The following is an 11,462-nucleotide window of genomic DNA, read 5'->3' as shown; positions in this document are numbered from 1 at the left end:
GGGGAGAGAGGTGGGCCACCTTCCTGAGGGCACGCAAGGGTCAGGGGAGGAAACAGGTGCAGAGAGAGCAGGGTGGCCCAGCGTGGCACTGCCGGCACGCGCTGTCTGACGGAAGCCCTGTCTGCCGCCCCCTCTGCCCCCGTTCTCATCACCGCTGGGCCCTCACAGCTCCACCGAGCATCTGGCCCAGAGTAGGGGCCCCACGAATGTTTGTGGAACGAACGAATGATGAGCCAATTGATCAGTCTGGGGAAAACCGGAATAGAAGCACCTCAAGACCCTTTAAGATCAGACGCTCTGAACAAGGCTCAGGGCTCCCTCTGAGCACGTACCATGATGTCTGCGCAGTCTCAATGGAGCCGGGTTCTGGGATGTTGGACTTGTGCTCTGAACCTGAAAGTGTTAGTCGCTCAGTCGTGTCCAATTCTTTGTGGCCCCATGGGCTGTAGCCCGCCAGACTCCTCTGTCCATGGAATTTTCCAGGTAAAAATACTGGAGTGGGTAGCTGTTTCCTTCTCCAGGGGATCTTCCCAACCCAGGGATCGAACCTGGATCTCCTGCATTGCAGACAGATTCTTTACTGTCTGAACCACCAGGGAGCAGGTACCATGATTATCCCCAAATTACAGGCGAGAAAACCAAGGCTTCAGGTGGAGTCTGCCTCAGGACGGGCTTCTTCGGCAGTCTGGGCAGGAGGGGTCTTACGCAGCCAGGCGGTGCCCCTGACTTGTGTGACTTGTGTGACTGTGGTGGAGAGGGGCCCGTCAATGGGGTCGGGGCTGGGGTGGTTCCCCACTGTCTCTCCACCGTCCCAGTGAGCGTCACGTCAAGGTTCCCTCTTGGCCACCTCCTGAGGGCTGAGATTGCCGCAGGGCTTAGCCCGGCTGTGTGGTCTCTTCTGCTCAGGGAATTTTATATAAAGGACTCTGCTGAGCCCCATCATTTGGGACTCAGCAGGGGAGTTTCTGCCCCTTAGAAACGGACTATCGCCAGACAGGCCCCTTAATCTCACTGAGCCTGCTTTCTCATCTGTGACATGAGAACCAAAAATCACATCCGTCTGAAGCGGTGGGAGTGAAACAGGAACAGCTGTTTGAGTAAGAGCCTTTCCGCAGAGTTCTACACAGCAGTGAAGAAGGACTGTCCTGAGGCGCAGGTAGCGACTCGCTGAACCTCAGACGCACACTGCGGAGGGAGAAGAGGCAAGCTCCAGGAGACCGAGCTCCTGCGGTCCTCTCTCTATAAAAACAGAAGACACAAGCAACCTTTGGTGTAACACAGACGCAAGTATTAACAGGTAAAGAGTAACAATACATTTGAACAAGAAACACCCAGTTCAAGACCTGGTTACCTCTGCGAAGGCCGAGAGGTGCCCAGAGGTGTGTGTTCAGCTTGCCTAGGGTGCCTGACGTCTCAGCGCCCGTTGTCCCGCCTGTGCTTCGTGCAGGCGAGTGACTCAGGAGGACGGGACCAGCACAGCGGCCAAGGAGAGGGAGAGCAGGGTGCTTCACTGCTCTATTTTGGCAGGCGTTGCTTCACAGTTGCCTGAGCCTTTGGGCGCCTGGCCTGACCTCACTGAGCTCAGTCCTCTCGTCTGTGAACAGGGACACCCCCGCACGGAGGGTGGCACGGACTCGGTGCAGTCATGCCCCTAGGACCCTCGGGACATTGCCTGCCTCGCCCAGGTGCCCGTTCAGCCCCAACGGCCTTGACCACTACTTTCTCTGCAAATATGGGGCACAGAAGAGGGGAAGCCTGTACAAGGCTGTAGGACTCAGGACTCTGAAGCTGAGGCGGCCCCCAGGACCCCCCAGGAGCCCAGAGTCTCCGCAGCTCTCCCCGTGGAAGGAGGTCAGGCCTGGGGACATTTTGCTTCACTTCAATCCGCAAAAATCCCTTCCCATGTGACTCATGGGCCCCCATAATCGGTCATAAGGTTGACTGTAAGCACGGAGGCTGAGCCACACGACTCCACGCCACCCTCCTCCCATGGTGTGAAGCCCTGGGGGTGGGGGCGGTCTCCTGCCTGGTGGAGGACATGTCGACCAGCACATCCCAGAGAGCCAGGCCACAGGCGCTGGGCCAGCATCTGCCTGGCCCCGGGCACCCACTTACAAGGCTCGGGAGTAAGTCTGGTTACAAGGACCTTAGCCAGTCCTTCCAGCCCTGAGCCTCAGTTTCCTCAGCTGTCAAATGGGGATACGGTTGTGTGCCCACAGCCATCAGATGATGGCTAGACATGGCTTGGCCAGAACAGAGCGACTTTACTGACCATTAGTAACAATCTCAAGGGCATCTCCAGGCCCTGTCCCTGACTCAGGACCATACTGTGGAGCACCGGAGGTCTGTTTTGTCCACAGCTGGATCCCAGTGGCCAGCTCAGGCCACGGCACAGAGCGCAGCATGTGAACCATTGTGCTGGGGGCTGGGTGCCTCCGGGGGTGTGGGTCTGAGCCCCACATCTGCTCTGGCCCCTGTGTGACACTATCTATCCCCCACCTGCCCAGTTCCCCTGGACGTCAGAGCCAGCTCTCAAACGCCACCTCCTCCTGGGGCCCTCCCTGACTGCTGGGCCGGGAGCTTGCTCTCTCCTAGATCCTGCTGCCCTTCGTCCAAGGACTCCGGGCACATCAGCCATGTACGTGAGGCCCTTGCCGAGGAGGTTCTGTGTAGGGTTGTAGCTCATTCATCCTGCGTGGCCCACAGAGCTTGCCCACCTAGCGACCCCTCTGAACGGATGGAGGTCTTTCTCTGCCCACCTCGTCCCTGCATGCCCAGGCCTAGCAAAGGGCCTGGTGCACACGGGCATGACTGGACGGTGGGCGTCTAGGCAGAGGTTCTGCCCTGCTCGTGGCAATCCATCACCCGTGTGCCTCCCAGGCGGGTCCCACGCTCTCCCCTCCTGACAGGAGCCCCTCCCACCACGCAGGGCTGTGCAACCCTGCAGGACATTGCAGAAATGACAGTGTGAGGCTTCTGAGCTTGAGTCATCGTGGCTTCTCAGGGGCCACTTCCTCCAGGGTCGGCGGCCTGTGCAGAGGACCCGAGGCCTCTCGCCAGTGGCTGATACTGCCGGCCAGCCCTGTGGGTCGGCCACCAGGAGAGTAGGGCCTCGAGCCCCTGTCAAGCCTCCTGGTGACAGTGAGCTCATGAGTGACAGCCCCCAAGGCCAGAATCACGTGGCCAAGCCACTCCCTAATTCCTGGCTGACAGAAAACACGAGCTGTGACCCGTATTTGTTGATGACAGGGGTAATGTGTAACAGTGATGGGTAACCAACCCAGGCAACCTCAGGCCAGAAGGATTCAGGAAGGCACCGCCCACAGGTCACGCAGGGGCCTGACCCTCACCCCTTGGGCCCTGGGCCAGGGAGGGGGGTGTGTGATGTGAGCCTAGGGACGGGGGAGGCCCCATCTGGGAACTTTCCATCCCCAGGAGGCAGGTCTGACCCTTGCCAACGTGGTTTGTCCCTCTGGGGTGAAGTGAGTGGCGCTCCCCGAAAGCAAGGAGGCCTCTCTGGTGATTCCTGGTGTCTGCGGGGAGGGATGGGAGTATTAATAGTCAGAACCACGGCAAGGCCTTGCAGGGTAGCCAGTTCAGACTCTTGTTCTGGTTTTTGTCTGTTTGTTTGTTTGTTCTTCTCTTTTGCAGCATCTAATCCCACAAGTCACTGTTGCCCCAAATTCAGGCTCACCCAGGTATGACTGGGACATCTTCTCTGCCAGGCCCCAGGCTGGGCACTGGGAGCTGGGCACGCGGAAGTATGCAAGCCACAGCCCCTGCCCTCTGGGCGTTCAGCCCAGACCGGCCCACGTGGGAGGCGGGGCTGCCAGAACCCCCAGGCCCTCCACTCCCACCCTGCAGCCCTGCTCAGCGCTGGGCTGTTGCCGTAGCCCCCTCATCGGCCTCCCTGATCCGTCCTTGCCCCCTACAGCCTCTTCTCCCAATAGAGCTCAGAGCTGTCCTTACAAACAGCGGATCAGACCACGTGACTCTCCTGCTCAAAACACTCCACTGACCCTGGTGGAAAACTTGCCTTAGCAGTGGGAAGTCCCGGGGCCACTGCCCAATCACCCGAGATCACAGTCAGGGGGACCACCCGCCCTCCAGGGATTCTGGGTGCAACGTGATGCCAGGGGCAGCTGCGAAGCCCTGACTCGGGGGGTGCTCGGCGTCTCGGCCACATGAGATTAGGACACATTAGCAGACACCGTGAGGAGCCCGGCACCACCACTTTCCTCTACCCCTTACCCAGAGTCATCAGACACACCCCAAAGGCCCCCAGTGAGACGACAGGAAAGTGTGTTCCGCCTGGGGCTGAGGTCCCAGCCACACGGTACCTCCCGCAGGCACTAGGCTGAGCAGAAGCAGGCCTGCCTGGGAACCACGTGATCTGGCCCCAGCTCCAGGACCCCCCAACCGCATAGTGAGGGATGGACCCGTGGCCTCCTCAGGTGGCATGGGATTGCTTGGAAAAGCGGGGGGAGCCTTCTGGGATGCTGGGAATGTTCTCCCTCTAGACGTGAACACAGCCCCCGGGCCTCATCCTGGAGATTTGTTCATGAAGTGCGAGACAGTGAACTTGAGCAAATCCCGGGACTTGGTGATGGACAGGGAGGCCCGGCGTGCTGCAGTGCATGGGGTCGCAAAGAGTCGGATACGACTGAGCGACTGAATAACAACGATAACCTTATTCAGTCGATCAGTCGTGTCGGACTCTTTGTGACCCCATGCACTGCAGCACGCTGGGCCTCCCTGTCCATCACCAACTCCTGGAGTTTACTCAGACTCATGTCCATCAAGTCAGCGATGCCATCCGTCTCATCCTCTGTCATCCCCTTCTCCTCCTGCCTTCAATCTTTCCCAGCATCAGGGTCGTTTCCACTGAGTCAGTTCTTCGCATCAGGTGGCCAAAGTATTGGAGTTTCGGCTTCAACATCAGTCCTTCCAATGAATACCCAGGACTGATCTCCTTTAGGATGGACTGGTTGGATCTCCTCGCAGTCCAAGGGACTCTCAAGAGTCTTCTCCAACACCGCAGTTCAAATGCATTGATTCTTCCGCACTCAGCTTTCTTTATAGTCCAACTCTCACATGCATACATGACCACTGGAAAAACAATAGCTTTGACTAGATAGACTTTTGTTGGCAAAGTCATGTCTCTGCTTTTTAATATGCTTTCTAGGTTGGTTATAACTTTTCTTCCAAGAAGCAAGTGTCTTTTAATTTCATGGCTGCAGTCACCATCTGCAGTGATTTTGGAGCCCAAGAAGATAAAGTCTGACACTGTTTCCATTGTTTCCCCATCTATTTGCCATGAAGTGATGGGACTGAATGCCATGATCTCAGGTTTTTGAATGTTGAGTTTTAAGCCAGCTTTTACTCTCCTCTTTCACTCTCAAGAGGCTCCTCAGTTCCTCTTCACTTTCTGCCATAAGGTTAGTGTCATCTGCGTATCTGAGATTATCGATATTTCTCCCAGCAATCTTGATTCCCACTTGTGCTTTACGCAGCCTGACATTTTTGCATGATGTACTCTGCATATGAGTTAAATAAGCAGGGTGACAATATACAGCCTTGACGTACTCCTTTCCCAGTTTGGAACCGGTCTGTTGCTCCATGTCCGGTTCTAACTGTTGCTTCTTGACCTGGATACAGATTTCTCAGGAGGCAGGTGGTCTGGTATTCCCATCTCTTGAAAAGTTTTCCACAGTTTGTTGTGATCTACACAGTCAAAGGCTTTGGTGTAGTCAATAAAGCAGAAGTACATGTTTTTCCTGGAATTCTCTTGTTTTTTCTATGATCCAGTGGGTGTCAGCAATTTGATCTCTGGTTCCTCTGCCTTTTCTAAATCCAGCTTGAACATCTGGAAGTTCTCAGTGCATGTATTGTTGAACCCTGTCCTGGAGAATGTTGAGCATTTACTTTGCTAGTGTGTGAGATGAGTACAATTGTGAGGTAGTTGGAACATTCTTTGGCATTGCCCTTCTTTGGGATTGGAATGAAAACTGACCTTTTCAGGTCCTGTGGCCACTGCTGAGGGTTCCATATTTGCAGGCATATTGAGTGCAGCACTTTAACAGCATCATCCTTTAGGATTTGAAATAGCTCAACTGGAATTCCATCACCTCCACTAGCTTTGTTTGCAATGATGCTTCCTAAGGGCCACTTGACTTGAACAGCAACAGTGATGTGCAACAGACCCCAATCTCAAAGGGAATCTGATGAATAAATTTTTCACAAAGTCATGTGTTGGGGAAAACAGTTGGGAGACTGTTCCAGCTTAAAGAGATTGACCTGGTCGTCAAGTGCGACGCATACGCCTTCTCTAGACCTGGGTTCCAGGAACTTCCCCGGCGGCCCAGTGGTTGAGACTCTGTGTTTCCAATGCAGGGGGCGCGGGTTCAGTCCCTTGTCAGGAAACAGATCCCACATGCTGCACAGTGCAGCCCAAATACAATACAATAAAATAAAAGGATCCTGGTTCTGGGAAAGAAAAGAAGAAGGAGGGAAGACGCAGCCACGTGGAATACCCGGGGCAACTTGAGTCTGGATGGAGAATTGGTGGATCATTGTAATTTTCTCTCGTAATAATGGTGACGTACTTATGCGGAGCAAGGTCCTTGCTCTTAGGGGCCACATGATCAAGTATTCAGGAGTCAGGAGGCGTGAAGTCCTCAACTTTTCTTCAAATTCTGAGCAGAAAAAAAAACAAAAAAAGGCACATGTATGTGAAGATAAGGAAAATATGCCGAAATATCAACAGAGGTTGAACTTAGGTGAAATATAGACAAGCATCTATTCCATATTCTTTCAAGATGTCAAATTTTAGGACATTTTTATAATAAAAGTTCGGGGTGTGTGTGCATGTATGTGTGTGTGTGAATCACTCGGTCATGTCTGACTCTTTGTGACCCCATGAATTGTAGCCGCCAGGCTCCTCGGTCCATGGGATTCTCCAGGTCGCCATGCCCTCCTACAGGGGATCTTCCCAACCCCGGGATCGAACCTGGGTCTCTTGCATTGCAGGCAGATTCTTTCCTGTCTGAGCCAGCAGGGAAGCCCCAAAAGTTAAGGTTAGGATGCTAAAGCTAACCTAAAAATCTAAAGCTCTGGTTGTGGTCCTGGGTCACCCAGCCCCTGCCATCCCCGACCTCACCCCGTCACTCTCCTCCTCACTGCCCCTACTCAAGCCACACACACATTTGCACACACACGAACACACGCACGCACGCGCGTGCACACTGGCCCAGGACACACCGGGCTCCTTCCTGCCTGGGCCTTTGCACCAGCTGTCCCCTGTGCCTGGAACACCCCTCCCCTCGACTGCCACACGTCTGGCTCTTGTCACTCAGGTCTCAGCTCTGATAGACCCCAGGAGGCTCAGTAGCTCAGTCCCTGTCCCAGAGACGCCAGCACCTTCTGACTGTCCACCGGCGGCGATGACACCATCCTCGGCATGTCAGAGGTGCCTTCCCTCGTGGACACAGATGGCGGCTGCGGCTCCAGATAGCAAAGTGCCCTGAGCAGCGAGAGGTGGGGCAGGGCCACGGCTACCCGCCTTGAACCATGAGGTGTCTCCCTCTCCACGAGGAAAACCTTTCCCCAAAGCCACTCTGCAGCCTCTGTCTTACATCTCATCGGCTGGAAGCCGGTGGCTCACCCAGCCTGGACCCGACAGTGGCTGCGGGCAGAGGGAGGGCTGGGGTTTCCTCCCTCGAGAGCAGAGTCCTCCCAGCCCTAGCAGGTGGCTACCGCGAAGACCCCGCTGGGGTGATCTTCCCCCGCGTCTAGAACTTGGAGATGACAGCGCTCACCTCGCATCAGGGCCTTCTTTTCATTCTTCCAGCCAAGGGAGCAGCTGGTGGCCTCACGTCCCACTCTACAGATGGGTAGATGGAGGCTCAGAGAGGCACAAAGACCTACAGAGTCCTGGACGGTCCAACCCCAAATTCTCTGTAAGTGGAGAGGCTGCGAGGACAGGGTGGGCAAAACGTCCGTGATGTCCCCGGGGGCGAGGGGCGGAATTCCATGGGACTGGGAAACGCAGCAGGCTGCCCAAAGGGGGTGGCCCTCCGTGGCACCTGGAGAATGGAGGGGATTCGGCAGGCGCTATGTGAAGCATCAGGTGGGGTGACCGGAGCAGCCAGGGTGAGGAGAATCCGGGGCGGGCACCTCTGGGCCCCGAGGATGGAGGGGACAGGCTGGGAGGGGTGGCTGGGTGTGACGCTCCTGGAGGACCGCCTGTTCCTTGTTCTGCAGGCGGCAGGGGACCACCAACAGTCCTGGGGGCCACGAGCCTAGCAGAGACAGCCCAGAGAGGACTGGAGGGACGAGAGGGGGGCCAGGAGACCACAAGGACGATCGGGACCACTGCAGGGAAGGTCTTGGCTTCCTGGGTGCTGGGGCCGCGTCTGCCAAATAGCACCTGCAGTGCCCACACCCTGTGGGGCTCCTGTGAGGACTGAGGTCCTGGCAGCTCTCCGGGGCGTCCCCCGCCCTGGGCCCTGTGCTGAGAACGGCGCTTGCTTCACCTCGAACCGAGTTCTGCAACTTCCTGTGAAAGTGAAAGTGTTAGTCACTCAGTCGTGTGCGACTCTCTGTGACCCCCTGGACTGCAGTCCGCCAGCTCCTCTGTCCAAGGGATTCTCCAGGCAAGGACACTGCAGTGGGTTGCCATGCCTGCCTCCAGGGGATCTTCCCGACCCAGGATTGAACTCTGCATCGCAGGCAGGTTCTTTACCTTCTGAGCCACCAGGGAAGCCCCCTGAGGGGCACATTATTTGAAAGGCCTCTTCCACAGCACACAGCTAGGGAGAGAGCCTGGCCACCGCGTCCTAGAAATCAGAGCGTCTGTCCCAGCTGCCATGTGACCTCCTGCCTGAAGCACCACTGAGTCCGCCAGCCCAGCTCAAGGGCTCCCGGGACCCGCAGGGTCCTCCGATGACCTTGCCTCCCCTCCAGCCCAGCTCCGGGCAGCCCCTCAGGACCCCCAGCCTCATCTCCCGGCCCAGGGCTCCCTCCTGACAATGCCACCGCCCCAGGGCCAGGCAGAGGGATCTGAGCCTCCTGGAGGCCAGAAGGCTGGGCTCTGAGCCAGGCACCACCTGCCAAGCCCCGGGCACCGCAGTCCTGCCCTCAGGGTGACCTGTCCCCTGGAAGAAGCACCTGGAGTCGGTGAGCAGCGGGGCTCCTTCCGCCATGACTGCCGTGGTGTTGCAAGTCGTGGGAACGGGCGTCGGGTGCCGCTTCTCAGGGCAGAGCCCGCGCGGGCAGTGGCGGCCTCAGGTAAGCCTCTGGCCGGCGGCTCGCGGGCTTCGGCAGGTGCAGGACGCGGGGCTCCAGCTTCTCGGGTTTGCTCAGGGTCGGAGGCCCCCTGAGGCCTAGGCACTCAGTCTCGGCTGCCTGACGGTCTCTGGTGAATAGCGAATCCCTCGGGGGCTTGCCGCCTGTGGCTCCTTGGGCCAAAATCCCACCGCCATCCCGCCCTCCCTGTGAGGGGGTGGGGGGTGCAAGGGCTATGCCCCACCATCCCGGCCTCAAGGAGCTCGGGACTAAATGGTGCAAACTGTGCGGTGGTGAGACAGGGTGCTGGGCTCTGTCCCCTAATTCAGGAGGAGCCCTCGGCTTGGCCTGGGGAGCTGGGGGGCCGGCTGGACCCACGGAGGAGCTGCCCAAGCAAAGACACAACAGTGGGAAAATCCAAAGGAAAGAGAAGCCTTCCGTGTGGCCGGTCGGAAGCGGCTGGCGCAGCCGGCGGGCTGTCCGGGGCGAGCGGCTAGGCTCTCTAGGTGAGAGCTTGAGGGCTCGACTGAGGGACTGGATCAGTTGGAGGACAGAGGGAGCTGCTGAAGGTTGTTAGTAAGAAAGGGGCGCGCGAGTTGGCTCTTTCCCTGGGGGCTGCGGGAAGCCAGCGAGGGAGCGTCTGCGGAGGCCAGGCCTGAGTCAGGGACAGGCCCCCCGCGGACACCATCTCTCAGGGCGTGTGGGCCTGCAGGCAGGGGCTGACTCGGGGCTCACTGCGCAGGGTGTTGAAAGCCCCAGCAGAGATCAGGAAGAGGCCAAGGGAGGTGGGTGTTTCAGGACGGCCGGGCTCCGCCCCTCTCTGGTCCAGAGGCTCCGAGGCTGGTCTGCTCAGACAGCCACCCCCTTTCCAGACTGCTCTGGGATCGGGCTGCCAGGATTCCAGTCCCGCCCTGCTCCCCGGGGCCTGTCACACGGGGCGGATTGCTGGGCGGATTGCTTCACTTCCCTGTTGGCGCAGTGCCGATGACCGCAGCACCTGCCTCACCAGGGCCGCCGTGGGGATTAAATGCGCTGATGCCATCAGAGAGCTGCGGATGGGGGCTGCGCTGGGGGGCAGGGGCGCTCTGGAGCCGCCCCTCCCTCTCCCTCGCATCCCACCTCCCTGTCTCCACCCCACCCCCCACCCGGCCCCACTTTCTTCTTCCCTCCTTCAAAACCAAAAACAAAACCTACGAGCCACTCACCCGGTCAGGTGTGTTTCATGAGAACGAGAGAGATCAAACACAGCTCCCAGGGGCCCTGCCAGCCGGGAAGAGCCTCTCACGGCCGCTTGCTGACCCCTGGGCCGCCCTTCCATCAGGCCCCTGGCTCCTCCTCCAGGGAGCCTGATGCCCGCCCCCTGCTCCACAGCCCAGAGAGGTGCAGCCACCTGCCCAAGGTCACGCAGCTTGTCAGTACAAGAACTGGGGCAGTCCGACCCCAGAGGCTGCGTGCCGGACCCCAGGGCTATGCGGGGCTGGGGGGAGGACTAGCCCTGGAGGGCGTTTCCCGAGAAGACCTCACCTGTTCATCGGTTCATTCAGTCACTCACCCACGGTCTCTGCGTCTCCTCGTGGACCTCGTGTTCCTTGAGGATGTCGACTGTGCTGTCTACTTCTGTAGCCCCCAGATCCCTGGGGCTTGGTGGTGCTCCTCAGGGAAGGGGAGAAGTACGCACATGAAGGGATATTTGGGAACATGACGTGTCCACGCTGCAGGCCTTCACTTGCCCCCCAGCTCCCCCCCTGGGCCACTGCATTCAGACTTCCGTTGCTTGCTCTCCATGGAAGCCTGTCTCCAGGGCCACCGGTGGCCGGGCTCCAGGTGGACATGTCCACTTGTCACTGTCAAGCCTCGTCACCGGCTCTGTTAACCCCTCGCCCTTCATGGTTCACACGCCTCTCTCTGGGCTCCCAGGACGGGCCTTCTCCCCTTGATGCACCCGCTCATGTTGAGGCCCGTTTATGCGGTCCTCTTCCGAGAGCCACCCCTTCCAGGCTGGGGTTCCCGTCTCTCTCAACATGCTCTCCAGAGTGTTCTGCTAGATTCCCTGGCATCTAAAGCACGGGTCAGTGAGAGTATGAGGGGTACCTGATGCCAAACCACCCTCAGGAGCCCCTCTGTAACCGAGACATGGAGAAGGCGACCAGGCGCAGGCAAGATGAAGCAGGTGATAA

The 11,462-nt window shown here is 58.2% G+C and overlaps 1 protein-coding gene and 2 long non-coding RNA genes across 4 annotated transcripts in view; 1 reads left to right on the top strand and 2 right to left on the bottom strand.

Annotated features, from left to right (window-relative positions):
* Positions 1-262: 262 nt before the first annotated feature.
* On the bottom strand, positions 263-3,702 carry LOC138424316 (uncharacterized). Its single transcript, XR_011250748.1, has 2 exons — positions 1,352-3,702; positions 263-1,239 (listed from the first exon to the last, which is right to left on the bottom strand). It is a non-coding gene; the product is annotated as an uncharacterized lncRNA (long non-coding RNA).
* Positions 3,703-6,556: 2,854 nt separating this feature from the next.
* On the bottom strand, positions 6,557-10,938 carry LOC138424315 (uncharacterized). The gene is made up of 3 exons (XR_011250747.1): positions 9,169-10,938; positions 7,818-8,557; positions 6,557-6,695 (listed from the first exon to the last, which is right to left on the bottom strand). It is a non-coding gene; the product is annotated as an uncharacterized lncRNA (long non-coding RNA).
* Positions 8,603-11,462, top strand: part of SLC6A6 (solute carrier family 6 member 6) — a 97,799-nt gene continuing 94,939 nt past the window's right edge. Inside the window, exon 1 of one of the 2 annotated variants that reach the window (XM_069561034.1) lies at positions 8,603-9,288. The gene's annotated coding sequence lies outside the window, so the exon portion shown is untranslated. The remainder of the gene's footprint in view (positions 9,289-11,462) is intronic. The other variant, XM_069561038.1, reaches the window with a different exon arrangement.

Source organism: Ovis canadensis, chromosome 19, assembly GCF_042477335.2.
Source record: "Ovis canadensis isolate MfBH-ARS-UI-01 breed Bighorn chromosome 19, ARS-UI_OviCan_v2, whole genome shotgun sequence".
NCBI lineage: Eukaryota > Metazoa > Chordata > Mammalia > Artiodactyla > Bovidae > Ovis > Ovis canadensis.
Note: the sequence above shows the minus strand (reverse complement) of the source record. Positions and strands in the feature narration are given on the sequence as shown.